The 26,950-nt window shown below is 47.3% G+C and overlaps 1 protein-coding gene across 2 annotated transcripts in view; it reads left to right on the plus strand.

Annotated features, from left to right (window-relative positions):
• The first annotated feature begins 254 nt into the window (after positions 1-254).
• Positions 255-26,950, plus strand: part of WWP1 (WW domain containing E3 ubiquitin protein ligase 1) — a 111,359-nt gene continuing 84,663 nt past the window's right edge. For both annotated transcript variants that reach the window (XM_044292848.1, XM_044292850.1), the window contains exon 1: positions 255-386. The gene's annotated coding sequence lies outside the window, so the exon portion shown is untranslated. The remainder of the gene's footprint in view (positions 387-26,950) is intronic.

Below are 26,950 nucleotides of genomic sequence, written 5' to 3' on the forward strand. Positions count from 1 at the left end.
AACACACGGATCACTGTAGGTGTAGAGTTTTTACAAGTAATGTATACTGAGGCGATGTGGTGAAGCTGTGCCAGCTGCCTCCTCAGAGAAGTGACGACACCGTGACCTCCCGTCTGACCACTGACGGCCACCGAGCTCTCCGTCCGTCTGCTGGGAGCACAGCCGCTGACGACACACACTCAGGCCCCGCCCCTCAGGTGGCTGTGCTTCTCATAGGACAGCGGGAATGTGACGATTGGTGGGCGGTTCCTGGTGAGCAGTGTCGGGGGCGGAGCTCTGTGATGGCCGCAGAGGTGCTGGGAGAGGGGAGAGTGTGAGAGGACGGCAGCGGGGCTGAAGACCAGGACGGCCGGGTTAGGGGAGGCCGCGGACGGGACATCTTCCCGGTATGTGTCACATGATTTCATCAGTGCGGTCTGCACAGCGGGTCTCTGCCTCATCCGTCTGTGCGGAGCTGTCTCCCCCCTCAGGGAGTCTACACACCCTTTGTAGAGAGCTGGCTTTTTGGGTTTTCTCCTCACACTGCATATGTCTCCCAGTAACAGGCAGGCTTCATTGTGGTTTATGTACAGTGTCTTCTCAATGCCTGACCCGTGCCCGCCGCCTGTGGTACCGCCTGACCCGTGCCCGCTGCCTGTGGTACCGCCTGACCCGTGCCCGCCGCCTGTGGTGCCGCCTGACCCGTGCCCGCCGCCTGTGGTGCCGCCTGACCCGTGCCCGCCGCCTGTGGTGCCGCCTGACCCGTGCCCGCCGCCTGTGGTGCCGCCTGACCCGTGCCCGCCGCCTGTGGTGCCGCCTGACCCGTGCCCGCCGCCGGTGGTGCCGCCTGACCCGTGCCCGCCGCCGGTGGTGCCGCCTGACCCGTGCCCGCCGCCGGTGGTGCCGCCTGACCCGTGCCCGCCGCCGGTGGTGCCGCCTGACCCGTGCCCGCCGCCGGTGGTGCCGCCTGACCCGTGCCCGCCGCCGGTGGTGCCGCCTGACCCGTGCCCGCCGCCGGTGGTGCCGCCTGACCCGTGCCCGCCGCCGGTGGTGCCGCCTGACCCGTGCCCGCCGCCGGTGGTGCCGCCTGACCCGTGCCCGCCGCCGGTGGTGCCGCCTGACCCGTGCCCGCCGCCTGACCCGTGCCCGCCGCCTGACCCGTGCCCGCCGCCTGACCCGTGCCTGCCGCCTGTGGTGCCGCCTGACCCGTGCCTGCCGCCTGTGGTGCCGCCTGACCCGTACCCGCCGCCTGTGGTGCTGCCCGCCTGCCACCTGTGGTGCCGCCTGCCGCCTGTGGTGATGCTGCCTGACCTTGTGACCGTTATCCCGTTATCTGTTGCCACCTGATGTGTGCCCGCAGCCAGTGGTGCTGCCTGACCTGTGCCTGCTATCTGCCACCTGATGTGTGCCTGCAACCAGTAGTGCCACCTGACCCGTGCCTGTTATGTGCCACCTGATTTGTGCCCCCTGGCTCTTCTTGACCTTTGCCCACATCCTGAGCCTCTGTCTGACTCGTGTCCACAGCCTGTGTTGTTGCCTGACCCTTCTGTCAGTTTGCAGTGTGATTGGTGCCCACTGTCTGTGGTGCTGTCTGACCCATGCCTGCTGTCTGTCTACCACGTGACCCGTACATGCCTCCTGTTTAGCTGCCAGCCTTTCACCCACTGTTTTTCGCTACCTGACTTCTGCCCCTGTTGTGGTGACCCGTGCCCGCAGCCTGTGTTGCTGCCAGGCACATCCAAGTTATTTTATACTCGGTTTACATGCCTTGAAAAATTCTGTGCAGACTTCTGTCTGTGCCATGTAAAAGTGTGCCCGGTAGTGTAGTAAGCATGCCCATTATTCTCATGGATTCCACATGGAAAAGCGGATCTGCTGGCGAAGTCTGTGATATCTGCTGTAAATCCACCGCACTCGTCTGTGAGATGTGGGAACTTACCGTAACCAGACCTACTGAATGGCAGGGTCCAGCATTAGATGCCCGCCAGCCTGGCACTTCTGTGGGTAATGTCTGTAAAGCAGCTGAAATCTGAAGAGCCTCCGTCCCTGGTCTGTGAGAAGTTGAGCTCTGCTGCCTGTGATGTGAAGCCTGAACATGTCACATGCCGCGTATACGTCTGTGCCGGGTCTCGGGTCTCGCCGCGTATACGTCTGTGCCGGGTCTCGCCGCGTATACGTCTGTGCCGGGTCTCGGGTCTCGCCGCGTATACGTCTGTGCCGGGGCTCGCCGCGTATACGTCTGTGCCGGGTCTCGGCGCGTATACGTCTGTGCCGGGTCTCGGCGCGTATACGTCTGTGCCGGGTCTCGGCGCGTATACGTCTGTGCCGGGTCTCGGCGCGTATACGTCTGTGCCGGGTCTCGGCGCGTATACGTCTGTGCCGGGTCTCGGCGCGTATACGTCTGTGCCGGGTCTCGGCGCGTATACGTCTGTGCCGGGTCTCGGCGCGTATACGTCTGTGCCGGGTCTCGGCGCGTATACGTCTGTGCCGGGTCTCGCCGCGTATACGTCTGTGCCGGGGCTCGCCGCGTATACGTCTGTGCCGGGGCTCGCCGCGTATACGTCTGTGCCGGGGCTCGCCGCGTATACGTCTGTGCCGGGGCTCGCCGCGTATACGTCTGTGCCGGGGCTCGCCGCGTATACGTCTGTGCCGGGGCTCGCCGCGTATACGTCTGTGCCGGGGCTCGCCGATGCATTTCCTGGCTCGTCTCTTGTTTGGTTCAGTACACGTTGCTTCCTTTTATGTCTTCTTTTTTATTTAGTTTTACGTTCTGTGCGATGAGTTTTTTGGGGTTGGCTATTGCTGTGTAATGTTCTTGTCGCACTAGTAATAACTTTCACATCGATCTGTACAAAATGTTTCTTGTTACTATTTCTTTGCCTCCAAATTGCATATGAGCCGCATCTAACAAGTCCTGTCTTCTGCGGGGACGATGTGAGTGTCCTGTAAACAGTGCTGCAGGGTGACATCGCTATGGTTTGTAGGCTCCCTTAAAGGAAATGTCCACCTTCTTTTTTTTTTTTTTTTTTTTTGTCATGTTTCCAGTGTGTAGAAATATAATTTGAAAATGGCTTTGATCCAAAAAAATCTGTCGTTTTTGTGTATACAGCTCCTGCGCCACAGGTTGATTCAGCTACTTGCCCATGCTTTCCTTATCTGTATGTCAGTGCAAAACGGACATAGTTGTGTTTATTAGGCCTACGGTAACGTAGAGGGCAGACGCAGGGAAAGTATTGAGAGGACGTGGTCTGATTTAGGGAATGGAAGGTCTGAAGGGTTAAGGCCTCTTTCACACGAGTGACGGATTATGTCCAGGTGCGTTGCGGATGCGCTCAGTGAAACTCGCACCATTTTGCAAGCAAGTTCAGTCAGTTTTGTCTGAGATTGCGTACCGTTTTTTCCGCGCCGGTGCAATGCGTTTCAATGTGTTTTTTTGTTTTGTTTTTTACACGCGTGATAAAAAAACTGAAGGTTTACAAACAACATCTCCTAGCAACCATCAGGGAAAACCGCACTGTACCCGCACTTGCTACCGGATGCAATGTGTTTTTCACTGACGCGCCATTCAGGGCTGTGGAGTCGGAGTTGAGGAGTTGGAGTCAATTTTAGGTACCTGGAGTCGGCAAAAAATGAGCCGACTCTGACTCTGACTCCTACTAGATTTAAATTGGAATAAATTTTTTTTTTTAAAAAGTTTAAATGTCCCAATTCACAAAGTTTATAATTAATTACCGTATTTTTCACCCTATAAGACGCACCTAGGTTTTTTGAGGAGGAAAATAAGAAAAAAAAAATTTGAACCAAAAGGTGTGCTTTTGGTGGGTTTTGAACTAATGGTGGTCTGTGGGTGGCACTGTTATGGGGGCATCTGCGGATTACACATATACAGCATCTTATCTTATGTGTCATCCACAGATTCCCCCTCCCCCCCCCATAACAGTGTCCCTGTGTAGTGAATAGGGGCCGGCATCTGTTTCTGTAATGGCAGCGGGGCCCGGTGCCTGCTTTATTCATAGTGGGTGGCGCAGGCGCGTGACGTAGTGAGCTACGCTATGAGCGCCCACCCGGCCTCCTGACTCCCAAGAAGTTAGTGGTAAGTAGTACAGCGCTAGATTTAAGATGATTGGAATACTTTAACAATACCCACAAGTTAGATATGATTACCGTATACTACAGTGAGCGGGGCCCGGTGTAGTAGAATACAGTGACTGCACCGGGCCCCACTGCCATTACAGAAACAGATGCGGCCCCCAGCCCCTCCTCCCGCTCAGCCTATTCACCGGACGGTCGCAGCATTCGCCCCATAAGACACACTGCTATTTTTCCCCCACTTTTGCAAAAAATACGGTACTTCTCTACTGTAAGAATAAAGGCCAATGCATGCAGTGCGTCACATTACCGCAAAACGAACACGTTAAGTGACCATGAAGAAGCATGCTTTTCATATGCTTCACTATATGGCACGCAACGCACCGTTAAAGAGGACCTTTTACTAGTTTACAAACTAAAAACTAACTATATCAGTGGGCAGAGCGGCGCCCAGGGGTCCCCCTGCACTTACTAGTGTGTCTGGGCGCCGCTCCGGTGTCTGCAGCTCCCTCTGTTGTACTGGGCGGAGTTTTTGTATTAGGCGTGTCCCTTGCTGCAGCGCTGGCCAATCGCAGCACACAGCTCATAGCCTGGGACTCCCACTGCACTATCTTCAGCAGAAGATCAGCACACAAAGGAGAAGGCAGCAGCTTCCCAGCCAGTAGTTCTGTGGTAATGACATGTATGTTGCCTTTCTTTCCTTCAAGGAATGTATAAAATACATTCGCATATTAAATACAGAGGAGTCTGAGTCGGAGCATTTATCTACCGACTCCACAGCCTTGGCCCCATTCACTTCTATGGGGCCAGGGCTGCGTGACAAACGCAGAATATAGAACATGCTGCGTTTTTCACGCAACGCAGAAGTGATGTGTGTAAAAAACAAACAAAAAAAACCCCGCTTATGTACACAGACCCATTGAAACGAATAGGTCAGGATTCGGTGCGGGTGCTATGCGTTCACGTCACGCATTGCACCCACACGGAAAACTCGCTCATGTGAAAGGGGTCTGAGAGTAATTCTAGGTAAACCTGGTCCTTCACCTTGTGGGCTGGTTTAGTGAGGTTCTGATAGAAAGATGACTAGGGAGGAAATAGGCAAACAGTACTGACCGGCAAGCTGGCTAGAGTTAGGACATGGCCTGTGTATTCTTAAAGAAAATTGTGTATTTGGTGAGGAACAAAGAGAAACTGACCCAAACTTCCAGTGCTGCTGTGAAGTCGGTTCAGTAGAAGTCGGGGGTCTGTGCTCCTCGAAGTATAAAGTGAAATCCACAGTGAATCTGCAGGTGATGCATGTGCCTGGCTGTGGGTGCGCGTCAGGATCTACGTGTGGACGTTCAGTGCCCGCTCAGATTGTATGCCCGCTGTGATCCGCACTAGTGCAGTGGACTGTGGATCACAGATCATCGATGTGATGACAGATATTTGCGCAGTGAATTCCTTGTAGTCCATGTTGCTAATGACACCGTTACATCATTGCATCTGGGTATTAACCGCCTCCCCGAGCTCTGCCAGCAGCCTTGTCCTATACGTCCTCACTGACGTCTCGCTATATGTATGTTTATAGCTGTATCCACTGACGGTCAGGGCTTAAAGGGAATTCGTCACCAAAATAGTTTTTGTGCCAGTTAAAACCAGTTAGCGATATCTGTATTTATTATTATTTTTTTATTTTATTTTTAATTCTGTTTCCTGAGCATGATTATGGCGGCTGCCATCTTGCTTGAACTGTTCTTAGCAGCATTTAGGCCTCTTGCACACCAGTGTTGTGTGGCCATATTGTGGCCCGCATACGACGGGTCCGTAATACACGGGCATCGGCCCATGTGCACTCTGCATCACGGATATGGACCCATTTACTTGAATGGGTCCGCAATCACGGAGATGCGGAACGGAAGCATGGATCGGAACCCCGTGGAAACACTACGGAGTGCTTCCGTGGTGTTTCTGTCTGTGCCTCTGCACCGCAAAAGAATAGAACTAGTTCTATTTTGTTTGCGGTGTGGACTGACATTGCCTGTGCATTGGGGGGCGCAAATTGCGGTCCTGGATGCACAACGGCCGTGTGCAAGAGGCCTTAGAGAGATGCTTTATTGGCCGCCACCATGGTCCATAGACACGATGGACAGGAGGGGACCTCAGTGACTTCTATAGGAGAGTCTGCTCTGCGCAGAGATCAGGAGGGAGTAGATAAGCTGTGATATCACCTGTTGTGAGTGGTGGATCTTGTGTGACCCATATATACTGTAGGTTATGTCTGTCACTGTAATCTCCCCAGCATTCTTTAAAAATATATTAAACACGATTTAAACAATAGGTCATTTTGTGATGGCGCGTTCCTTTTTAAAAGGGTTGTTCAGGATTTTACTTTTCATGGCCTAGCCCGGTAAAAATAAATAACCAGACATCATATAGTACGGTACATGACAGTCTCCTTCTAACAAACCTAGAACCAGCCCTGTACTCCACATGGGTCCGGAGATCTCCACATTCATTGCTCTTTGTTTACTTTTATGTCAAGTTGGCAGCTCAGGGGCGTATCCTATCTCGGGGTGTGTCCTTAAGGGTCCATTCACACGTCCGTAGTGTATTGTGGATCCGCAATACACCCGGCCGGCACCCCCATAGAACTGCCTATTCTTGTTTGCAATTGCGGACAAGAATAGGACATGTTCTATTTTTTTTCCGGAGCTGCGGACCGGATGATCGGGGTCGCGCTTCTGAAATGTGAATGTGGACAGCACACTGTGATCACCACCGCAGGTCGCCCACTCCAGGGACGTCCTAATTAGTCTTGTATAACCTCCTGGCACTTGAAGGGCTTGTCCAGGACGAGCTGTCTAGTATAGACAATGGTGGATATAAAGCCGTGTCTGTCACTACCTGCAGGAATAACGCCTAATAAATCTCTGCGTAATGACAGTAATGTGCCTGTATAGGAACGCTCCGGGCAGACCGGATACAAGGACCGCGGAGATATAAAGACCACCAGAGAATGTCTGTTGAGCGTCAGCCCCTCAGGTCCTGCTTCGGGCATCACACGAGATGAACCATTAAAGGGGTCGTGCGGCCTGTTTACATTGACTTATCCTCAGGATAGGTCCTCGATAATCTGCTAGGTGGGGCTCCGACACCAGGCAACCCCACCGACCAGCTATTGGAAGAGGAGGTGGCGCTCCATTACACTGCCTGTCGTCTCCTGTGGAACAGCGTCGTAGTAGTGTACTTACCAGTACTCGCTGCAGTCAAGTGAATGGAGTACTTGTAATCACTCTGCACTTCCGAGACGACAGGCGGTGTAATGAAGAGGAAGCAGCGATCACATGGATCGCTCCTCCTCGTCAAACAGCTGATCGGCGGGGGTGGGGGGTGTCTGACCCCTGCTGATCAGACACTAGTGCAGAACCCTGAATACCAAGTTCTGAAAATGAGGGGAAAAAATGCCTGTTAGGCCCCTTTCACACTAGCGTGTATTCCGCGCGGGTGCAATGCGTGATGCAAACGCATTGCATCCGCACTGAATCCGGACCCATTCATTTCAATGGGGCTGTGCACATGTGCGTTGGTTCTCACGCATCACTTGTGCATTGCGTGAAAATCACAGGATGTTCTATTTTCTGTGCTTTTCATGCAACGCTGACCCCATAGAAGTGAATGGGGCTGCCTGAGAATCGCATCCGCAAGCAAGCAATGCGGCTGCGATGTGATTTTCACTGATGGTTGCTAAGAGATATTGTTAGTAAACATTCTGTTTTTTATCATGCGCGTGCAAAACGCATTAAATCGCATTGCACCCGCGAGATAACAACTGAACGAGATCACAGACAAAACTGAATGACTTTGTTTGCGAAATCGAGCATTTTTCACTGAATGCATTCGCAACACATTCGGACACGCTCGTCTGCAAGGGGCCAAAAATGGACTGAATGGGGGATACAAGGAGGACGCCTCCTGTTTCCGACCATCGTCCATTGATTTTAATGTTGGGGAAAAAAATGGAAAGCTCCTTTCTATCATGTATCCGTTATTTTTGGCCTAAAACAAAAAATCTTTTGATTGAACAGAATAATAGAAAAGTCCACGCTTCAGACATGAAGCCTAATGTACTGTCTGTTTTGCTCAGAGTGTTCCTTTTAATGGTCACGTCCCTTGTCGTCGTCCCCGTCCTTCATTTACTTATGCCGTTGTGATCTGACACCCTTACATTATGATGTATTAGAGGGAATGTCCTGGCGTGCTGCGGACCGTCAATCACTGTCAGGTTACTGGCAGTTCTAATCCGATAAATTTGACTCCTTTTTCATTTGTAAAACAGGTCATTCCTCGGGAGACGGCCTAACAAGGAGCGGCAGCGGGGCATCGCCCCTTCCTGGAAACGTCAACATGGCGTTACTTTATCACAGAGGCTCACAATCTAATATCCCCCACTGACACTTGTACACGCATATAATCGTGGGAAGCTAATTCAAGGCTCCTCCTATCTTATGCCTCCCGCACACGACCCTTTCTGTTGTGCAATCCGCAAATAGCAGATCCGCAAAATATGGATGCGGTCCGTGTGCATACCACCATTTTTTTCCCAGGACCCACTGTAAAAAGGCTATTCTTGTCCACAAAATGGACAAGAATAGGACAGGTTTTATAAATTGTGGCAGGATGCATTCACACACCCGTATGTATTTTGCGGTTCACAAAAAAATACGGATGTCGTCCGTGTGATGCCATGTTGCATTTTATTATTTTTATTTTAATTTTTTTATCCAGTGTAACATTGCCTATCCTTGTCCACAAAGCGAACAAGAATGGGACATGTTCCATCTTTTTTGCGGTTCTGCGAAACGGACATGTGGATGCGGACAGGTGAAATGAATAAGTCCGCATCTGAACCACAAAAACTGCGGATTGGATGCGGACCAAAAATACAGTTGTGTGAATGGGGCTTTAGAAGAAGCTGATGTAGCCAGCAGAGACTAAATGGAGAGGCTCCACAGACCTCTAATCCGCTTTAGACCTCATGCACACAACCGTAGTTTCGGTCCGCATCCGATCTGCATTTTTTGCGGATTGGATGCGGACCCATTCATTTCAATGGGGTGGCAAATAATGCTGATGGCACATCATGTACTGTCCGCATCCGTATGAAAAAAAGCAGAACATGTTCTGTCCTTGTCCATTTTGCGGCCAAGAATAGGCATTTGAAACATACTGCGGAAGGGAAAACGCGGGGTGAGAGCGTTGTGTGCGTGGGGCCTTAGGCTGGAGCCGCGGGGTCAGAACCCTTTTTAGAAAGTAAGTTTAGGAAGAATTATAACTTTTTGGGGGTCATTTACTATCGCGCAGATTGAGGCGCAAAGATTATTTGCGCCTAATTCTCCAACTTCCCCCGCTTACGCCAGGTCTTAAAAAAATAAAGAAAAATAAAGTGGGTGGGGAAGCGGATGGACCGGGAGGCCCGTCTCATTCATCACTTTCTACGCCTTGTTTAGGCGTAGAAAATGGTCTAAATATAAACCAGCTGGGAAGCAGTCTTACGTGTAGAATCGGCGGTGGATCCGCCAGCGCCTCTACATAACAGCAGATCCACCGCCAGCTATAGGGGTTATTAATAAACGACTCCCTTTATCTTATACCATGTGGCCCTTTTTTAGGCTGCACTACACTGTCTGCTGTTTCTATTCATTAGGCCCAGTTCACATAAATGTTTTATTCCAAGACTAGGAATTAATCCAAAAGGGATCTTTTTCTGCTTTCAGCCCCGTTTTTGGCGAACAGGGCGGCTGTCTCTAGACAAAGGCAGTGTATCCCTAGCAACCAGTCTGTCCGACAGCATGTCCTTAGCAACCAGTCCTCCTCAGATTACTCAGGTCTGGGGCACAATACAGTGCAGCACACATTTCTAAACAAAGCTGTTGTCAGTGCTTCCAGGGCATGCTGGGAGTTGTAGTCTCTCTGCAGCGCCTCTTTTCATTCCCTAATGTCAGTCTTGGACCTGTTTGGCACATTGTAATCTGTCTGCTGCCTGCAGGCGTCTTTCCGTAATGCAGTCAAGAGTTTTTCGTTCCTCGGGCGTATTCAATAATTTTCTGCCATGGATTTCTAGGAAATCATTCCTGAGAGAAATGGAGAAAAGTTAATTAAATGCTGACTGGAATGTGTGACCCCCACATAAAGGTAAACGCTTTGCCTCCGTCATAAGCCGTTGTCCTGGAGATGTGTGATTGGCGGTTCTTAGAAAGCAGTGCACATCTCAGCAGCGCTGGAGAACAGCGGCGCCCCTGCCCGGGGAATCTGCACCTCCGAACATGGCAAAGTCCAAGATGTCAGCTGACTGAAGTATCTGCAATGGAGCTGCGTACTCCGGTGGTGGGCCTCCAGGCATGCAAAAATCCTACAACTGGCCATATACCTTAGATTAAGGCCTCATACACACGACTGTATGTATTTTGCGATCCGCAAAGAATACGGATGACATCTGTGTGCATTATGTATTTTGTGGAACGAAGCAGCTCATAGAACAGTCCTATCCTTGTCCGTGATGCGGACAATAATAGGACATGATCCTTTTTTTTTTTTTTTTTTGCAGAATGGAAATACGGATATACGGAATGCACACGGAGTAACTTCAGTTTTTTTGATGACCCATTGAAATTAATGGTTTCGCATACGGTCCACCAAAATAAAAAAAAACGGAACGGACACAAAGAAAAGACGTTCGTGTGCAAGAGGCCTAACCCTTTCAGCCCCGTAGGGGTTTTTTTTTATTTTATTTTTTTACTCCCTGCCTTTCTGGGCCATAACTTTTTTTATTTTTTCCGTTCACATAGTCGTATGAGGGCTTTTTATTTGCAGGACAAGTTGCAGTTTCTGATTTCACCATTTAATATTGCATACAACGTAGTGGGGCGCTGAAAAAAATTCCAAATTGGGTGAAATGTGAATTTATTTATTTTTTTCTGTTCATCGCCATCTTCTGACCCCTATAACTTTTTTGTAGTTATGTATATGGAGCTGTACAAGGGCTCATTTTTTTTGCATGGTGATCTTTACTTTTTCATTTTTACAATTTTGAGATGTGCACAACTTTTTGCTCACTTTTTTTTTTTTATTTCATTTTTTGTGGGAGGTGAAGCAACCGAAAAACAGCAAATTGGCCATTCTGACCCCCCCCCCCCCCCCCAACGTGTTTTGCAGTTTGTCATATGGGAAAAATATTTTTCTATTTTGATAGTACGGGCGTTTTTGTATTTTAATTATTTTTTTTGGTTTACACATTTTTATTTTCGTTTGGGGGAAGGGATTAGAATTTTTTTTATTTTTAAACATTTTTTTTTCTTCTTCTTACAGTTCCCATAGGGAATATAACAGCTATCGTTAGCATTGGAGTGTATGAGAAATACACTGCATTCCTATAGAGCCCTGCGACGGGCAGCGGCTCCATTAGTACTAAGCTGCCGCACAATGCATCTGGCTCCCGCGATCCTCGCTGAGCCGGAGCACACCTGGAATTGCATGCTTCTGGGTTTTAGTGCGTCCAGATGCTGTGGGCACGTTTTGACCACGATGTCTAAAGGGTTAAGAGTCCGGCATTACCGCCGCTCACGTACATTAGCCTGGGGTGCCTGCTGTATGAAAAAGCAGGCACCCACAGCTGTACATGTAGTGTGAAAGTACCCCAAGCTGGTTTGGTTGTCAGAGATGAGCCACAATGGGAAGTACCTGGCAGAGGCTTTCTGTCTGCTCAGAAAACATGCACACTAAGCCTAGATGGGCATGCATGTGCATGAGGGGATCAGGAGGAAGAGTTATTGGCTGGGCGAGCGTCTCGTCAGCTTTTTGGACAAAACAGCTGCAGTTGTGAACATATGGTTTACTTGTGAGTGGAAAACATGTGTCAAGCCTTCAACACAAATGATTTGGCATCTGGAAAGGAGAGGACAGTCCACGAGATGTGAAGCAAAGTATGGTGAAGCTTTGGGGGAGGGAGGGGAAACGACGGAGAACGGTATGGTCTTCATGAATCCCTAGCAGATATATTACTCCAGTATCTTGCGGCTTGATGACCCTCCATCCTGGGCTTCACATAAGGATTTGGGTGTGCAGCCATGTTTTGACAGGTTACTGCTGGGATTTACAATAAAGCAAAGATGGCAAGCTGATTTCCAAGTTGTACAGGTCCTTCTCAAAAAATTAGCATATTGTGATAAAGTTCATTATTTTCTGTAATGTACTGATAAACATTAGACTTTCATATATTTTAGATTCATTACACACCAACTGAAGTAGTTCAAGCCTTTTATTGTTTTAATATTGATGATTTTGGCATACAGCTCATGAAAACCCAAAATTCCTATCTCAAAAAATTAGCATATCATGAAAAGGTTCTCTAAACGAGCTATTAACCTAATCATCTGAATCAACTAATTAACTCTAAACACCTGCAAAAGATTCCTGAGGCTTTTAAAAACTCCCAGCCTGGTTCATTACTCAAAACCGCAATCATGGGTAAGACTGCCGACCTGACTGCTGTCCAGAAGGCCATCATTGACACCCTCAAGCAAGAGGGTAAGACACAGAAAGAAATTTCTGAACGAATAGGCTGTTCCCAGAGTGCTGTATCAAGGCACCTCAGTGGGAAGTCTGTGGGAAGGAAAAAGTGTGGCAGAAAACGCTGCACAACGAGAAGAGGTGACCGGACCCTGAGGAAGATTGTGGAGAAGGACCGATTCCAGACCTTGGGGGACCTGCGGAAGCAGTGGACTGAGTCTGGAGTAGAAACATCCAGAGCCACTGTGTACAGGCGTGTGCAGGACATGGGCTACAGGTGCCGCATTCCCCAGGTCAAGCCACTTTTGAACCAGAAACAGCGGCAGAAGCGCCTGACCTGGGCTACAGAGAAGCAGCACTGGACTGTTGCTCAGTGGTCCAAAGTACTTTTTTCGGATGAAAGCAAATTTTGCATGTCATTCGGAAATCAAGGTGCCAGAGTCTGGAGGAAGACTGGGAAGAGGGAAATGCCAAAATGCCTGAAGTCCAGTGTCAAGTACCCACAGTCAGTGATGGTCTGGGGTGCCATGTCAGCTGCTGGTGTTGGTCCACTGTGTTTTATCAAGGGCAGGGTCAATGCAGCTAGCTATCAGGAGATTTTGGAGCACTTCATGCTTCCATCTGCTGAAAAGCTTTATGGAGATGAAGATGTCATTTTTCAGCACGACCTGGCACCTGCTCACAGTGCCAAAACCACTGGTAAATGGTTTACTGACCATGGTATTACTGTGCTCAATTGGCCTGCCAACTCTCCTGACCTGAACCCCATAGAGAATCTGTGGGATATTGGGAAGAGAAAGTTGAGAGACGCAAGACCCAACACTCTGGATGAGCTTAAGGCCGCTATCGAAGCATCCTGGGCCTCCATCACACCTCAGCAGTGCCACAGGCTGATTGCCTCCATGCCACGCCGCATTGAAGCAGTCATTTCTGCAAAAGGATTCCCGACCAAGTATTAGTGCATAACTGAACATAATTATTTGAAGGTTGACTTTTTTTGTATTAAAAACACTTTTCTTTTATTGGTCGGATGAAATATGCTAATTTTTTGAGATAGGAAATTTGGGTTTTCATGAGCTGTATGCCAAAATCATCAATATTAAAACAATAAACGGCTTGAACTACTTCAGTTGTGTGTAATGAATCTAAAATATATGAAAGTCTAATGTTTATCAGTACATTACAGAAAATAATGAACTTTATCACAATATGCTAATTTTTTTAGAAGGACCTGTATATAGTCAGCTGTGAGGCATTATATAGAAAGGGTCTTTCCAAATCATGCCTAATCAACTGAATTTACCACGGGTGACTCCATTCAAGGTGTAGAAACATCTCAAAGATAATCAAGAGAAATTGGAGGCACCCAGAGCTAAATTTCATGTGTCATAGCAAAGGGTCTGAATACTTATGTTTATGCATTCCTTTTTACTACATTTGCACATGCAAATGGGGTATTGAGGGCAGATTGACGCAGGGAACGTATTTTTTCTTATTTTTTTTATTTTAGCGCAAGGCCACAGCAAAATGTGAAAGGGTCTGAAGACTTTCTGAATGCAGTGTAGCTGCCCCAGAAATCAAGAAACGTCACAGAACTTCCAGTGATATCAGTAAGATGCATAACTGCATCGTTAACGCACTTTGATTAGCTATAAAGTGCTATCGGCTTTAAACCAAGGTCTCTCCAGGGATTATTCAGAGTTGGAGTGGAGATGCCTGGAGCAGTCCCCATCTGCTCAGCCCATGATTACCTGGTGTTTTGGCCCCTGAGAAGTCCTGGTGACAGACAAATGTTTGAAGCAAGGAATCTCCTGACCAAGCTCGTTCTCTTGATGTTGATTTGCTCATTATCAATGACCAAGACTGGGAAGGTGGCCAAAACATGTAATGGTGTCATTAATTCTTTGGAGACTGTGCACTTGTTAAATGACTGTAAACTATATGCAAATCATTTCACTGCAGATGTCTTAACCGTCCGGGTTACTCTGCTGTGAGAACTCGTCATGCAAGAACCTGCAGACGTGGGGATGACTCTTACATGAGGACCTTATTCTGCTGCTTATGTAGGAGACTTAAAGGGATTCTGTCACCTCTCATAACCCAAATTCTGATTTTAAATCAGTCATGCTCCACACATTACCTTGAATCGGCTGTGCTGTTCTATATTGTAATCCGTCCAGTAGTTTTGCAGAAAAACTACTTTTATAATTATGCAAATTAACCCTGAAGGTGCCCAGAGGGGCGTTTTGTTCCCCTTACTGTGCCCAGTAACACCCCCCTGCAGTGCCCAAAACGCTTTCCTCCAGAATCCCTAACCGCCCACAGCGTCTCATCCCTCTCCTCCCCCTCCCTGACGGCCGAGCGAAGTCTCGCGCAGACACAGTACCCACTGAGGGCTGCGCCAGTGCAATTTGCTGTAGACTGAGGGAAGAGCGAGCATCGGACGTCACTGGGCTCGGCGCATGCCCAGTGATGACGATGAAGCTCCTACCCTCAGTCTCCAGCGAATCGCACTGGCGCAGCCCTCAGTGGGTACTGTGTCTGCGCGAGACTTCGCTCTTGGCCATCAGGGAGGGGGAGGAGAGGGATGAGACGCTGTGGGCGGTTAGGGATTCTGGAGGAAGGCGTTTTGGGCACTGTAAAAGGGGTGTTACTGGGCACACTAAGGGGAACATAACGCCCCTCTGGGCACCTTCAGGGTTAATTTGCATAATTATAAACAATATAGAACAGCACAGCCGATTCAAGGTAATGTGTGGAGCATGACTGATTTTAAAATCAGAATTTGGGTTATGAGAGGTGACAGAATCCCTTTAAACTTTATGGGCAACCTCCAGCGCCGCCTGCATCATGTGCACAGACACCAAGGTATCGGTCGTCTGCCTCGCATTACCTCTTTGATTTCCTACGGGATTTCCCACTGAACTTGGTGCTGGTAGACATGCAAGCTTAGCCATTCTCACTACCTGATCCTCTTTCCCGTTTTCCATTTAGTGACCTCCTGTTCTCTGAATGGCAGCCTATACCAGTCACTTCTGCTTGTCAGAGAAGGGTTATTACCTGGGCAGTAGCATGGCATTATACAGAAAGGACTGCTTCTAAGGATTGCCTTTGAGCAAGCAATTACTATGTCTAGTCACTGCAACAGCCTACATGTTGAAATGATCTGACTGTATTCAGCATACCTTACCATGGACTGTATTTTTGGCTGCCAGAGGGGGTTGGAGACTGACTGATGCACATGATAGAAGGGGGCAGATCACTGTTGCAGCCTGCTATTCTCTGCCCTCCCCCCCTCCAGTCTTGGATAACCCTTTTTAAGAGGTCGTCTCTTGAAGACAACTTATCCCATACCCTATGAAGTGTCCGACCGAATGCGTGCTGGAGATGGCGGAGTACAAGCCCTTGGCTGTCTCCAGCAGGCCCTTAGAGCTGGATGGAGCAGCAGCGTGCATGTGTAGCCGCCGCTCTATTTAAGCAGGGGTGATTAGGCCTCCTGTTCTTGTGATCGGCAAGGGGCCCCCTTGGTCAGACCCCTATGCCCTGTCCTAACATACAGACCCCTTTTAATGGGGACTATATTTCAAGGGGAGACTGACTTGGGACTATAGTTTCAGCTGCTAGATTGGTAGGGAGACTGATTGGTGGCGAGTGAAAGATGGGGATTTATCAAGACATTCTTTATCTAGTTGGCTTAACTGTAGGCTTTTTAATAATTTTGGTGCATCGTTAGCCCTCTGTGCACTAGAAAGTGAGGTCAACATCAACTACGAGCCCCACATTTCAATGAAGTGTGTGAATGAAATTTGTTAAAATCTCATCCGCTTTGCTGCTCGTGTAAATCCTGCAGATTTTCTGCACAGGATCCGGAGTGATTACCTTGTACGTGGCCGTGCCTATACGGTATTTGTATGATAAACCATGGCTGGACAAATGCAGGAGCCAGGGAACCTACTAATGTCCTACTGGATCCAAACTTTTGGGTTGTTTTCTATGAAAGTCTTTATTTCCTGTCTCTAAAGTCTACAATGTGTTTCCAGTCCTGTGTTTCAAGCCTATTGTACTGTTCCCTGCACGCTCCCTACTGCTGGATGCATGTTGGCAAGGTTGTCCTGACCTTCAAAATATCTTGAAATGTTCTTCTATTAGGTCCTCAGATCTCTATCAGAGAACAATATCCACACTACTTATCTATGAATGCTACAGCGGTCTACGCCTCTCCTCATATTGATAGTTCTCTTTTTCCCTGTTCCTGTGTCCTTCTGTATATAAATATGTGACTCATATTGTCTGATGAAGAAACTTCATAGTCATTAAAAGCTATCTATGACTGAACCTGTAACTTTTTGTGCCCTTAGGTGCTGCTGAAATTTTGGACTTTAGTTTATTTGTTCTGGTGTCCTCAGGATTTGTTACGGCAGTGGGTGTGGAACCACTGTGTCGAATAAATTTGACTTTGGGTTACCCCTATGGGCATTATGCTGCCTGTCCTGCAGGGGACCCACCAGATCAGTACCTCCCGGAGTGGTCTGTGTAGAACTGACAGCTAACCCACAGGTCAGGAGACCAGTGCAAAGCACCATAGACATAGGAAAAACTGTAGTCTGGAACAGGCTGACGTTAGGGCAGGCAGACTGAGCTACACAGTAAGCAATCCAAAGTCAGGGATGGCAGCACAGGAGTGCAGGCTCAGGTCAGGTCAGGCAGCAGAATGGTAATATTTAGAAAACGGGGCAGAAGTCGGTACATGGCCAGACAAATGAATGCAGGATACTAGCAGACCAGGAACCCATTGCTCAGGCACACAGGGAAAGGTGCATTAAAGGGGTTTTCTGAGATTTATAAACTGATGATCTATACTCTGGACAGGTTATCAGTATCTGATCGGTGGGGTCAAGCACTTGGGACCCCTACCGTTTAGCTGTTTGAGAATGCTCTGCACTCGCAAAAGCACCGCAGCCTTCCCTCAGCTTTCACTAGGCCAGTTGACGTCACGTTCATCGGTCACATGGCTTGGGCACAGCTCAGCCCCATAGAAGTGAGCTGAAGTCAGGTCATACTAGTGCTACTTTTATCACCTGTCCTGTATCTAAGTGGTAAATGTTCTTTATGGAAAAACCTCTTGGGGTATGTTCACACAGTAGTTTCTGTGTTTAAAAAAACCTGATGCGGAATCCTCATCGGGTTTTTTGGAAACCATTTTTGTTCTATTTTTTTTTTTATTTTTTTTTCCCTTTTGCATTTTCCCTTAATTTTTTTAAATGTGGTTTGGGCGTGGAATTTCATTCCTGCCCTTTTTAATAGGAATTCAGGAAGGGAGTCAGGAATGGAAAGGTCACAATTTTTATTTTATTTTTTTCAAAACTGCAAGCTGGAAAAAAAACGCAGTATGAATTTGCATGCGTGTTTGCTATTGAATTTGCATGCGTTTTTTTACATTGTCTTTTGACGCAGAATTTGTGCCAAAAAGCTCTGTGCGACCATACCCTCTAAGAAAAAAAGTAGTGACCTGTCTGTTCCGAATTTGGCAGATTCTGCGTTCGGAATGTCCATTGAAATTGGCAGGGATGAAAATCCACGCCTGAACTGCATCAAAAAATGCGTAATGGTACTTTCACACTAGCGTTGTTCTTTTCCGGTATTGAGCTCCGTCCTCGGGGCTCAATACCAGAACAAAACTGATCAGTTTTATCCTAATGCATTTTGAATGGAGAACATCAGTTCAGTTCCTCTTACGGTATTTGGCCGGAGAAAATACTGCATGCTGCAGTATTTTCTCCGTCCCAAATTCCGAAACGGATGCTGGATCTGGCATTAATTTCCATTGAAATGTATTAGTGCCAGATCCAGCATTTAAAATTGCCACATTGACGGATCCGGTCTTCAGGTCTACCGTCTACGCATGTGCAGACCTTTAAAAAATGTGATAATTAATAAATATCGGATCTGTTTTTCCGGATGACACCGGAGAGACTAATTTCAATGCATTTGTCAGACGGAACCGCATCCGGATCCATCTAAAAATGATATCCGTTTGCATACGGATTTCCGGATCGGGCAGGCAGTTCTGGCTACTGAACTGCCTGCCGGATCCTCACAACGCAAGTGTGAAAGTACCCTAACAAATGTGGTGCGGATTCTGCATCAGATTTTTCTCAGCACAGAAAATACTTTGTGTGAACATACCCCAAGAGGTTTTCCTGGACTTAGATATTGATTATCAGATCAGCTTGGGTACCGGGGGCCGATCTGTGTCCCAGAAAGCCCCTTTAATGTGAATTCTGGCTATTTTGTAGTGCTAAGGGTTCATTCACATGTCCGCAATTTCATTCCGCATTTTGCGGAACGGAATTGCCGACCCATTCATTTCTATGGGGAATTGCGGATCCACGCTTCCGGGTCTGCAATTCGGATCCCGAAAAAAAAATAGAACATGTCCTATTCTTGTCGGCAATTGCGGCATTTTCTATTAAGTGCCGGCTATGTGTGGTCCCCAAAATGCGGAATGCACATCGCCGATGTTCGTGTTTCACGGATCCGTAAAACAAAGACGGACGTGTGAATGGACCCCAAGTGTCTCTGGTATTACAGGTTCCTCTTTGTGTTTTGGGATCCTGTAAATAATATAAATTGTTGTAGGGTTGTATACCTTCAAAGTCCAGCGACTTAAGCATTGTTCACATTATAGCTTTCCCTTTTATCAGTATTTTTTATGAAGAATCTCATAGTCAACAGTATTATTCTTGCCATGAAATGCAGGAATCCCTACAGTCAAGGGATCCTTCGTGATTAGTTTGGCTCCATTTGAAACCAGACCTATCATGGCTCTGATGAACTTCAGCCTTGATGCTAGTGTGAATAGAGCCTGATGTATTTGGTTTAGTATTTGGCTATTTTGTTTTATCATCATTTCTTCCCGTGGAAGGTTGTCTGTCATCTAGAATCAATGGTGACCATTCTTGATCATTGATCTCATGAAGACAATCCCTTTCCATATGCCCTCATTGTGCAGGTGGACGACATAGATGGGGTCCTGCACTTGGGCTTGTAACTTAATGAACCGTAGTGGAGGGCTGATAATTCATAGTATATTAATATATGCCTGTGGAGGACCTAGTTCATGTCCTACACGGCCGGTCAATCATCCTTCAGGAGGTAGAGGAAGCCATAGGAGTGGCAGTGGACACTTACCACGGCCAAGAGCAGCTGCTGGAGGCTCTTTGATCTCCCCTGCTGTAGATTTTGTCAGTGTAACCCTGCCCTTTTTCATTGAACGCACAGTTTAGGTTGTTTTTCTCCAGCCCAGGCCCAGTAGGACGTGTGTTTTTACTTTTTATGTTGTTTGCTTTGTCAGTAAGACTTGACTGGGCCGGGTTCCCAGTTATTGTATTCCCAGAGAAGCTCCATATGTTGTAGGCTCCTCGCAGCTGAATTCAGGGTGGGCGCCCTGTGTTGAGTGCCAGGAAAAATGCTGAAAAAGCTATACCCTCATAAACAAAGAAGCTGGTCATTTGTTGTCTACGGTTTCACACTTGATTAGCAGACAGATTAATCTCGTATGGAAACTGGGACTGCTGACCACCTACAACTTGCGTCATTGGTGACCTGCCCAAATAGGTTTCTGAGAACCTTTGGGCCATGGGTCCAGATAATGTAGGTCACCTTCAACGTAGCAACTCACAACAAGGTGGTCCCTGTTAAGGTGGCCATATACAGTACAGACCAAAAGTTTGGACACACCTCATTCAAAGAGTTTTCTTTATTTTCATGACTATGAAAATTGTAGATTCACACTGAAGGCATCAAAACTATGAATTAACACATGTGGAATTATATACATAACAAAAGAGTGTAAAAAAAAAACCCCTGAAAATGTCATATTCTAGGTTCTTCAAAGTAGCCACCTTTTTTGCTTTGATTACTGCTTTGCACACTCTTGGCATTCTCTCGATGAGCTTCTAGAGGTAGTCACCTGAAATGGTCTTCCAACAGTCTTGAAGGAGTTCCCAGAGATGCTTAGCACTTGTTGGCCCTTTTGCCTTCACTCTGCGGTCCAGCTCACCCCAAACCATCTCGATTGGGTTCAGGTCCGGTGACTGTGGAGGCCAGGTCATCTGGCGCAGCACCCCATCACTCTCCTTCATGGTCAAATAGCCCTTACACAGCCTGGAGGTGTGTTTGGGGTCATTGTCCTGTTGAAAAATAAATGATAGTCCAACTAAACGCAAACCGGATGGAATAGCATGCTGCTGCAAGATGCTGTGGTAGCCATGCTGATTCAGTATGCATTCGATTTTTAATAAATCCCCAACAGTGTCACCAGCAAAGCACCATCACACCTCCTCCTCCATGCTTCACGGTGGGAAACAGGCATGTAGAGTCCATCCGTTCCCCTTTTCTGTGTCGCACAAAGACACAGTGGTTGGAACCAAAGATCTCAAATTTGGACTCATCAGACCAAAGCACAGATTTCCACTGGTCTAATGTCCATTCCTTGTGTTCTTTAGCCCAAACAAGTCTCTTCTGCTTGTTGCCTGTCCTTAGCAGTGGTCTCCTCTTAACAGTTGTTCTAGAGATGTGTCTGCTGCTAGAACTCTGTGTGGCATTGACCTGGTCTCTAATCTGAGCTGCTGTTAACCTGCGATTTCTGAGGCTGGTGACTCGGATGAACTTATCCTCCGTAGCAGAGGTGACTCTTGGTCTTCCTTTCCTGGGGCGGTCCGCATGTGAGCCAGTTTCTTTGTAGCGCTTGATGGTTTTTGTGACTGCACTTGGGGACACTTTAAAAGTTTTCCCAATTTTTCAGACTGACTGACCTTCATTTCTTAAAGCAATGATGACCACTCGTTTTTCTGTACTTAGCTGCTTTTTTCTTGCCATAATACAAATTCTAACAGTCTATTCAGTAGGACTATCAGCTGTGTATCCACCTGACTTCTCCACAAAGCAACTGATGGTCCCAACCCCATTTATAAGGCAAGAAATCCCACTTATTAAACCTGACAGGGCACACCTGTGAAGTGAAAACCATTTCAGGTGACTACCTCTTGAAGCTCATCAAGAGAATGCCAAGAGTGTGCAAAGCAGTAATCAAAGCAAAAGGTGGCTACTTTGAAAAACCTAGAATATGACATATTTTCAGTTGTTTCACACTTTTTTGTTATGTATATAATTCCACATGTGTTAATTCATAGTTTTGATGCCTTCAGTGTGAATCTACAATTTTCATAGTCCTGAAAATAAGGAAAACTCTTTGAATGCGAAGGTGTGTCCAAACTTATGGGCTGTACTATATATTAAGCCTAAAGTTTAAAGGGGTATTCTCGTTATCACAAATTAGCCTCTATCCCTAGGATAGGTGAAAACTATAAAATTGATGGGGGACCCCCACAAAGATAAGAATGGGCGTCTCATACCTTGTAGAGCCCCCTGTAATGGATGGAGCAGCTGGTCCGAAAAGCACGCCGACTCTCCCATTAATTTCAATGGGAGTGCCGGAGATAGCCGAGAACATATATGGCCAGTCTGAGCAACCTCTGTGGCCGATATGAGCTAATAGGTTTCTGGCCGTGTCTGCCAAACGAGTGTTCACCAGATCTCTCTTCAGCTGCTGTTTAACCATCAACCAACTTCTATCTGACATGTATGGCCACCTTTAGGGTATCTTCACACGGCTAAAATCTGCAGTTTTCTGCTGCTAAATACACATTCAAAGCTCGCCAGCTTTTTTCTCCATTGACTTTAATGTTAAAAACGCCACCGCGTGCACACAGTGTAAAATGGTCGATCTTGTTTCAGTGGCTGGTTGAAAAAATGTTTGAGAAGTGACGTTATTTCTTTGCAGCAGATTTGATTATGGATTTTATAGAACACAATAAAAAAAAAAGTTGAATTACTTCAGGGAAAGAAGTGGTACGTGTATTGTTAGCTGGCAGGCTTGTAGAAATGGTGACTGTGACCGGGCTACAGCTCCACTGTATCTGTAATGGTAACTTGCTATAAAAGTCTATAGCAAATAAGTCTGCGTTTAAAGGGGTTATCCTGGAAAAGATAATGATGACCTATCCTCAGGATAGGTTGCCATTCTCACATCTGTAGGAAACAGAGTGGCCGCTCCCCCGCCGATCAACTGTTTCAGGAGCCGCTGTGCTCACCAGAACTCTAGTGAGTGCGGCGGGCTCACGTCAGCTCACAAGGCACAGCGCCATACATTGTATAGTGGCTGTGCTTGGTATTGCAGCTCAGCACCACTCACTTCATAGGGGCTGATCTGGAATAGGCTTCACAAAGGAGCAGCACATAATATGAGCGCTGTGACGTTTTTGTTTTTCCTTCAGGGTGCCGTTTTCCAGTTGTTCCATACTCATGACTTGTCGCTGCGGTCAGAGATGATTATATAGAATCCGCAGCTGTATCCCTGAGGAACTTCTGAGACTTTTCTGAAGTTTCTATGGAATAAATGACTCTATTATGTGCCATTGTGGTATGGGTAGTCACGATTGTTGCACCTGGTGGTACAGTAGTGACTTACGCCGGTTTTGTAGGTTACACGTATGGTGGTAGAGATGAGCCTTTGTGCCACTATTCTAAAATGAAGATTGAATTCACTCCAAAATCTATTATGTGATCCTCCTGAAAACCACTTAATCGCAGATGACTGGCTCCGAACAGCAGTCCCCATTCGTCCTGGTGCGGGCGGCAGCGGATCCGCAGTCCTGTCTTTCTGATGTACGGGGCTGATGGGAAACTCTTATTTGCAAGTGGGCCTTTGGCAGAGTTCCCATCTATAGGCATTTTTAGTGTAGAGCTTGAAGGGGTCTCCAGCTAAAGACATGGTCTCATCTGTGGGTTCCTAGCAGTCTGCTGATACGAATGATGGTAGTACATGGTTAGTCACCATGTGGGCAACTTGGAAACTTAAAGGAGGTTTCTAGGAGTTAAAGAGGTTATCCGACTTTAAACTTTCTTTTCTTTTTTTTTTCTTCTTTTTTTTTTATTGGACCTTCAGAGTGGATGTGTGGAGTGCTCTGCACTGGTGTGAGCACTGTGGCTCCTTCAAATAGGTGGGGGTGCCCGGAGTTTGACCCCCCCCCCCTACCAATTGGATATCCATGACCGCTCATCTAAGGGGTTATCCAACTTTAAACGTTTTTATCTGACCCATTTAGAGTCGCCAGACCCAGGGTCCTTCATATGTACTAGGGGAGGTAAAACTGGGAAAGTAACTTATAGAGAAGGATTTGGTTGGGTGTCCTTGTGGATGGAAGATTAAATTATAGCATACAATGTCAATCAGCTGCTTCTAAGGCCACCAGGATATCGTCATGCATTAACGAGGCATGGACTCGCGGGGCAGGGATGTGATATTGCCACTTTACAAAGCGTTGGTGCGGCCTCATCTGGAATATGCAGTTCAGTTCTGGGCACCAGTCCATAAAAAGGATGCACTGCAGCTGGAAAAAGTACAGAGGAGAGCGACTAAACTGATAAGGGGCATGGAGGGTCTTAGTTATGAAGAAAGATTAAAATAATTAAATTTATTCAGTCTTGAGAAGACACGTCTAAGGGGGGGACATGATTAACCTATACAAATATATAAATGGGCCATACAAAAAATACGGTGAAAAGCTGTTCCATGTAAAATGTGCTCAAAAGACAAGGGGGCACTGCCTCCGACTGGAGAGGAAAAAGTTCAGTCTCCGGAAGCATCAAAGCTTCTTTACTGTAAGAACTGTGAATCTGTGGAATAGACTTCCTCAGGTCACAGAAGGAACAGTGGGTTTAGGGCTCTTTCACACTGGCGTTTTGGCTTTCCGTTTGTAAGATCCGTTCAGGGCTCTCACAAGCGGTCCAAGACGGATCAGTTTTGCCCTAATGCATTCTGAATGGAAAAGGATCCGCTCAGAATGCATTAGTTTGCCTCCGTTCTGCTTTGGAGGCGGACACCAAAACTCTGCTTGACGAAACTGAGCCAAACGGATCCGTCCTGGCACACAATGTAAGTCAATGGGGACGGATCCGTTTTCTCTGGTACAATAGAAAACGGATCCGTCTCCCATTGACTTTTAATGGAGTTCATGACGAATCCGTCTTGGCTATGTTACAGATAATACAAACAGATCAGTTCATGATGGATGCATGTGGTTGTATTATTGTAATAGATCAGTTTTTGCAGATCCATGACGGATCCGCCCAAAACACGACTGTGAAAGTAGCCTAATCCGCTGCGTGAAAGTGCCGAGCCCCGTTCCGGACAGCAGAGACACGGAGCAGTAACATGATTGATAACGCTCTTTGCCTCTCTGTGACCTTTTTACTACAAAATAAACTGTGATTTTGTAGTAAAAAGATCAGAGGCACAGAGCATCATCAGTCATGTTACTGCTCCGTGTCTCTGCTGTCCGGAACGGGGCTCGGCACTTTCACGCAGCGGATTAACCGCATGGCATCCGCTTGTGTAATGGAGCCCTTAGATGAATTCTTAAAAGTAAATGACATTAATTCTTATGAAAATGTGTAGAAATCTGAGTCTCGCTTCCTTCTTCGCGCCCCCACCTATCCCTTGGTTGAACTTGATGGACTCGTGTCTTTTTTTTCAACCGTATCCTCTATGTAACTATGTATCAGTGGGGTTCATGCTTACCTCGTCCTGGATACCCACCTGGTCTCGCCATCACTCTCCGCGGCCACCTCCTGGCATGGATGTCTAAGCGTACTTTCGCGCTAGCGTTTTTCTTTTCCGGTATTGAGTTCTGTCCTAGGGTCTCTATACCGGAAAAGAACTGATCAGTTTTATCCTAATGCCTTCTGAATGGAGAGCAATCCGTTCAGGATGCATCAGTTCAGTCACTGTACGTTTTTTTGACTGAGAAAATACTGTAGCATGCTGCAGTTTTCTTTCCGTCAAAAAATCCTGAACACTTGCCGGAATGACGGATCTGGCATTATTTTCCATTTGAAATGTATTAGTGCCAGGTCCGGACCCAAGTGTTCCCGCAAAACGGATCTGTTCTTTCTGTCCGCGCATGCGTAGACCATTAAATCTGTGGGGGAAAAAAAATGCCGAATCAGTTTTTCTGGATGACAACGAGAAAGACTGATCCGGTATTGCGGATCCATCTTACAAATGCATTGCATCTGGATCCGTTTCGCAGATGCATCCATTTTGCCGGATTCGGCAGGCAGTTCCAGCGACAGAGCTGCCTGCCGGAATCCTCTGCCGCAAGTGTGAAAGTACCCTAAGATGGGAGTAGCCCTTTAAGGGAACTTTCAGTATTCGGGCAGATTTTGAGGTGTTCAGAAAAGAAATGGCTTATTTATAATCGGTTTCTTGCCCCTGGGACTTATTGGTCGGGTGACTTCTGTCCAGGCTGATGGTGTGGAAGGACGGGGAGACGGGGAGACGGGGGGGGGGGGGGGTACTGGAGCTGCAGCCCGGCCCAGCACTGCGGTGAGAAGCTCTGCTCAATGCAGCGTGGAGGACCGTGCCTGCACAGGGAGAGCACAGTCGCCCAGCGCCTGCACAGTCTAGATAAGGCTGGGGAATACTAGTCTCGGAAGGTGATTTTACATCATCGTCTGTTTATTTCTGCCGGTGATGATCAGTTAAAGGGAATGTGCCGTCAGAGAATGACTGCTGTTTAAATCACTTTTTTATGTTTACCATATTTTTGGCTCGAGTAAGATGGCCGTCCCCATAGTAATGTTCAGGAAATAAAATTTTAAAAAATCTACAATCAGAAAATAAAAACAGATTAGAAAAAAAGGTGTGCTGCTATCTGGTTTTAACTGGCAGATAACATTTTTGGTCACCCTTTTTTCCTTTTAAGGCCGTGTTCACACATTCAGAATGTAGGCCCAGGGTCTGCTCCACGTGAATAATGATAAATACACAGCGGATAAAAAAATAAAATAATTCACAACATTGCCCCAATGAATGGCGGGCGGGCTAATCCACGTGGACGTCCTCTGCCTCATCCATGGCAGAAATCGGAGTTCTCCAGCAGATTCTTTGGAAAGCATGCCGGATTTTCCTGAGCCGGATCCTCGGTGTGTGAACATGGCCAAATATACACTTCAAACGTTCGATATCATTCCGACCGCGAGTAGATGGAAGCATATAATATAAGGCTGTTACTACGTTGTAGTCGGGAGGCCTTAGGGCTCGTTCACATGAACGTGCGAAGCCCGTGCTGTGGACCCCAGAAAGCACTCCGTAGTGTTCCGTTCCGTGCTTCCATTCCGCATCTCTGGATTTGCGGACCCGTTGAAATGAAAGGGTCCACATCCGTGATGCGGAATGACAACTGAACAGTGCCCGCGTATTGCGGATCCT

Source organism: Bufo gargarizans, chromosome 5, assembly GCF_014858855.1.
Source record: "Bufo gargarizans isolate SCDJY-AF-19 chromosome 5, ASM1485885v1, whole genome shotgun sequence".
Classification (NCBI taxonomy): Eukaryota; Metazoa; Chordata; class Amphibia; order Anura; family Bufonidae; genus Bufo; species Bufo gargarizans.